Genomic DNA, 6,000 nt, shown 5'->3' with positions numbered 1-6,000 from the left:
GAAGGTGAGTAGGGTGCAGAGAGGAGTGGTGAGAGAGGTGGGGATGATGAGTGGAGAAGTGTGTGTGAAAGAGGAAAATGATAAAGTGGAAGAGAGAGTGTGGCTGCATAGCATGGGAAGACTGGGGTCCACTAATAAAATCATAGCTCACAGCTCGTAGCTCAAAAAAATATGAAAAAATTTGAGGCAAAAGTTCAGTCCACGAGCTACAACTTTTGTTTGTATCACCTTTTCAAATTCGGAGAGCAAGTGAACTTTAAAAATTCAGCAAAACCGACCGTTTTCTTCCACTGCACAAGGTCCTTGTGGGGTCCTTCTTTGGATGATTCTTTTGAATACCTCCAAGAGTGAGCCCTCCATAGTGGATGTATGCATGCCACCTACCCTTGACCTTATTTGGTAGGTCTATAATTGAAGATATTGTTGAGATCATGATATAAGTGAATAGTACAACTAAGAAAATCAAATATTGAGGGGTCTAAAAAATATGTACATGTCAAATATAAATAATATAAGTGGAAAAAATATAAAGGGGTCAAAAGGGAAAAATCACAATAGTGAAAAAATATACACATAAATAAAACTAGTTTTTTTGGATTTTTGTTGGGGTGGAGTTACACCAAATATAAGAGAAGCTTACATGAAAATATTTCTATATGGAATAAAGAGTATGAAAAATGGTAAGAAAAATTGTGGTAATGGTAAGGCAATGTACAAAGCATAAATAACACACACCTAGGTAGAAATATTTTAATAAATACCAAAATAATTATGAAAAAATCTTTTATTTAGGCCCTATATACAAAGAAATATTTACATACGCATGGGCCATAATATACTTATATTTTTTATTTTTTTTATTTTTTGGCTCAACTAGCCCAATGCTAGCTAATTGAGGGTTTTTTATTTCAGTAAGGAGATATGGGAAAAGTCCCCTAACTCACACGCCTATATACAGTGAAAGGGTGAGGGTAACCACAGTGTTTGAGTGATTTGATAGGGTGAGATAACTCACTATGGCAATTACAGAGAGCCGAAAAACGGCTATCATTAGCCCTCCCCCGGATGATGGTATATTCATGTACCATCATAAAAATCTTTTCCAAAGAGTGCTTCAGAGTCCTTGACAAGATCTTCATTGTTTGGCCCTTGGAATTTTGGTTTGTGTTACACTCATGCTTCATGGAACAATACTTACATGGGATAGTTGCCTTTTGCTCTGGTAGATCCTTTGGTAGAAGGCGACTCAAGTAAGGCTTCAAGCGATAGCTGTTACCTTCCTGGAGTGCTCTTTCCCATTCAAGTCCATAAGTTGACAGTAACTTGAATTGAAAGCCTTGTTGACTATGTATGGCCCCTACCATCTTGTTTCAAATTTGGCATCAAAACGATTATCGAGTCGATTGTCATACCTTAGCACAAGATCTCCTTCATTGATGCCTTTGTCCTTCAGTTTCTTGTCAAGCTTCTCCTTTGTCTGTGTGGCTTTCCTCTTATAGCACTCGTATGCTGCTTCTCTTTTCCACTCAAGCTCAGCTAAGGTAAGAAGTCGATCCATCCATGCTTCTTGATCATCTTGTGCTGATTTTCCATGAAGTCGCATTGTTGGAATGTTTAGTTCAATTGGCTGTAAAGCCTCTTGACCATAGACCAAGTGAAATGGTGTGAGCTCCGTGGCTTCCCTATATGTGGTTCGATACGCCCACAAGGCACCATCCAAGAAGTCATCCCACAACTTTGTCTTGTTTTTCACCATCTTTCTAATGATGCTTGCAATGACACCATTAGCTTTTTCTACCAAACCATTTGATTGGTGATAGTAGGGTGTACTGTGATGATGTAGAATGCGAAGTTCTTCACAGACTTCTGTGAGCAATCCCTTTCTAAACCCTGGACCATTATCAGAAACAATCTCCAAAGGTGTGCCAAATCTACAACAAATGTGAGTGTAGACGAATTTGCTCACTGTCCTCTCACTTACCTTTGCCACACTTTGTGCTTCCACCCACCTAGTCATATAGTCTACAGCCACTAGAATGTAGAGTTTACCATTTTTTGTCCTAGGCAGAGGACCCATAGCATCAATGCCCCACTTTTCAAAGGGTCAATTTGCAAGCACAATTTGCCTTGGACCATAAATCAATCTTCTATTCCCATTTACCTGACAATTGTGACAACTTTTACACCAATGTTGGACATCCACATGCAGACTTGGCCAAACATACCCCGCAAGCAAAATCTTCTTCACACTTAATTCTTGGGAAAAATGACCACCACATGCCTCTTCATGCAAACCTTTTAGAATGGCTGGAATTTCCGCGATAGTTGGTACTCTTCTGCACACTTTATCCTTCCCTCTTTGATAGAGGGAGCCTTCTAGGAAGAGATACATGCTTGCCTTCTTCATGAGTCTCCTCTTCTGAGCTTTTGTGAAGTCTGGTGGAAACTCACCCTCCAAAATGTAGCCAATAATGGGAGTCAATGACTCCAATCCCTGGTATCTCGGTTGCTTGACAGCTGCTACCACCATGATGACCTGCACTTCTCTCTCAACACATGTAACTGCTTGTTGTGCAAGTAAATCGGCATCTTCATTTTGTTTCCTCGGAATATGATATAGTTGCACTTCTTCAAACTGATTAAACATCCTACGAATGGCATGAACTTTTGTCCTTAAGCTTTCATTCTTGCATGCCCAAATGCCTAAAATCTGTTTAACAATGAGAAGTGCATCTCCCTTTACCATGAGACGTTTTATCCCTTGGCCAATGCACATCTTCAAACCATGAAGTAGTGTGTCGTATTCTGCTTCATTGTTGCTAGTTGAACCTGGTAGATTGACCTTCTCTTTCATGACCACCTCTCCACTTGGGTTGAGCAACACTAGCCCTCCCCCTGCTTTCCCTGTGGCTCGTCGAAAAGCTCCATCAAAGAACAAGGTAAAAGCATTGGAATACTTTTTGGTGGTGGCAATGGTAGGGTCTTTACTTGAGGCACCTTAATTTCCTTCTCATGTACCCTATAAGTGAGAATCCCTGCCAATTGTGCACGCACACTATCTTCTACCTTGAAAGAGTATTGAACTCTTGCAACTCCATAATCCACTTTGAGATCCTAGTACTAAGATTCATTTGAGATGACACCCAAGGAAACAAATTTTCTGCAGTGAGAATTACAAAAGGTTTTGGTAGCAGGTAGGATCTAAACTTTCTCACCGCAAACATGAGAGAAAGCATCATGAGTTCTGCTTCTGTGTAGTCTCTCTCCAAAGCAATTCATGACCCTACTAGCAAAGTAGATGGGTCGCATCCTTGTACTGTGGGGATCTTGTTGTAGCAACACAGCACCAATTGTTTCCCTTCCAACACTAGAGCTAACAAAGAATGTGTACTCCCAACAAGGAGGCATGAGTGTTGGTAGCTCTGACAAAATGACTTTAATGTTACAAAAATACTCTTCAAGCTCATCAGACCATGCAAATTCTACTTGTTGTGTCAACTTTTGCAAAGGATGAAGCAACTCCGAGGCTAAGTGAATGAAGCGTGACATATACTTCACCTTCTGAATGAAAGAGATGACCTCCTTAAGACTCTTCGGTGATGGCAGCTCAATAAGAGCCTTTGCCTTTGAAGGATCCACCTCAATGCCTTTATAGGAAACCTTGTGACCGAGCAAGATCACTTCATCCTCACCTATGTGGCACTTGTCGGGGTTGAGTTGACCTCCCATGTCGTAGAGCTTCTTTAAACCTTCTTCTACCCTTTGTAGATGCAATGATTTTGAGCTATAAATGCAAAAATCATCAATGAACACCCTAATTGACTTTCCAAAGAATGCTTAAAACACCATGTTCATGAAACGTTGGAATGTTGCAGGAGCATTTGTCAGACCAAATGGCATGACTCTAAAAGCATAATAACCCCAAGGAGTGATAAAGGTTGTTTTCAATTGATCTTCCAATGCGATACCTATTTGAAAGTAGCCTGAGTAGCCATCACACACAGTGTACTTATCATGACCAGCTACCTCATTTAGTATCTCATCCTGAAATGGGAGGGGAAAGTGATCTCTTTTTGTTGCCTCATTGAGTGGACGGTTATCCACACACACCCTCCACTTTCCGTTTTTCTTAGGAGTGACAACAACGGGAGAGAACCACTCTGAATTCTCCACTGGATAAATGAAACCTGCTGCTAGAAGCTTTCTTACCTCCTTGAGTAAAGCCTGCTCCTTGATGACTCCTAGCCTTCGTAGCTTCTGAGCCTTAGGTGTGGCCTCTGGCTTCAACTCAATTTTGTGTTGAACAACATCTACTCCACGCACATCGGTGTAGTCTTTAGCAAAAAGCCTAGGAAATTTCCTTAGCACACATTTGAACTCCTCTCTTTCATCCTTTGTAAGTGTTGTTGATAGCATACCTCCCAGCATCCCTTCATCTTGAACACCTTCGTTCTCTTGAGGACCTACCTCCTCCAAGCCTTGACAAGAGGTCTCTTGGTTGCTTGGCTTAAACCTTACCCCCATGACTTCGATGGAAGACTCCTCTTCAGTAATGCTGCCGCTACTTTCTTCTTCTGAAGTGCTATCGGTCCAACCTTCTTCCGTCTCACTTTGAGATGATTCTTCATGGAGCTCCTCTTGGCGTTGCTCCTTCATGTCAAAGACAACCTTCTTATGATCATTCCTGCAAATTAATTTCCCACTCTCCCAATCCTGCAAAGCTCGCATTTTCATTAGCCATGGTCTTCCTAGGATAAATGGATAACCACTTCCCTTGGTAGGCATAACATAAAAATCCACCGCTTTCTTAATGCCAAAGGCCTCTACAAAGACATTTTTACAAATGCCTACACACCTAGCCTTGCTATTGTTTGCCATCTTGACTTTGATTTCAGGTGTCTCATGGATGTGCATGCCTAGTCTTTGCATGAGTCCCTCTGTCATGATGCAAATTTGTGCACCCCCATCCACTAGACCTTTCCTAACCAATCTTCCTTTGATGTAACAGTCTAGCACCGGTGTAATGTCCTCATTCATTTCAGCTTGTGCAATTTTTACAACAGGCACACTCTCTTTTACCTTTCTCCTAGTGCTAACTGCCCTTGTTAAATCCCTCCTTACTTGTGGACATAATGCAAGAAATTGAGGCCATGAGTTATCAGGACCCTTACCTCTCATGTCTTCCAACAAGTTGTACGGAGCCATACCATGTCCAAGAGGGAAGTCTTGGAGGTTGATACGACGTCGAGTCCTCTTGGTTTCCTTGGTCTCCTTTGCCTTTTTGCCTTGTCCATGGTCACTCTGTGATGTGACTCCTTCTTTCTCTTTACCTTTCCCTCGGCCACGCTTAATGCCATTGGCTTCCATGTCAACCTCATTTGAATTTGTCACCTCTACCACATGCACATTTGGATCTGGCAAAGTTGGAACTCCTTCTACCCCTTGTGGAGGTGGTCTTGGTCCATTTGGCCTTTGTATAAGCCTTGGTTGTTGACCAGCTCCTTCTCCTGCATTCATCACTGAGTAATTCAAGTTAGGTCTCCCTGGCTCTCCACGGGGCCAAGGACAATTATACATCCCATGTCCAGACTCTCCGCAATTCCAACATTGCAAGACTCTCTTAGTTCGTGGCTCTCTCTCTTCTGACTTCTTTGCTTGTCCCTTTGGACCTACAGCTTGTGCAAGGTGAATTGACAGGCTGCTTAAAGATTCATTTAACTTCTCAATCACTTCATCTGTTACCTCAGGAAGCTCCCTAGATGTTGATGCTTGTGACTTACCTTTGGGTCTAAGACCTTCTATTGGAACCTCTCCCCTTAAGCACTTGAGTTTCCTATACTTCTCAGCAGCCCTAGTTTCAGTTGCATCAAAAGTAGCAGGTGCACCCGCCTCAACTTTTACCTTAAGGTCAGGAAAGAGTCCGGCTATGAACCTCTCCTTCTTTAAAAATTATGCACCATCACCAAGGTTAGCAACATTTCGTATCCATAGAGCCCAAAG

The sequence above is a fragment of the Adiantum capillus-veneris genome, chromosome 19 (assembly GCF_014529385.1).
Source record: "Adiantum capillus-veneris isolate H3 chromosome 19, ASM1452938v2, whole genome shotgun sequence".
In the NCBI taxonomy this organism is placed as follows: Eukaryota; Viridiplantae; Streptophyta; class Polypodiopsida; order Polypodiales; family Pteridaceae; genus Adiantum; species Adiantum capillus-veneris.
The sequence above is the reverse complement of the archived record's forward strand: the minus strand, read 5'-3'. Positions refer to the sequence as shown.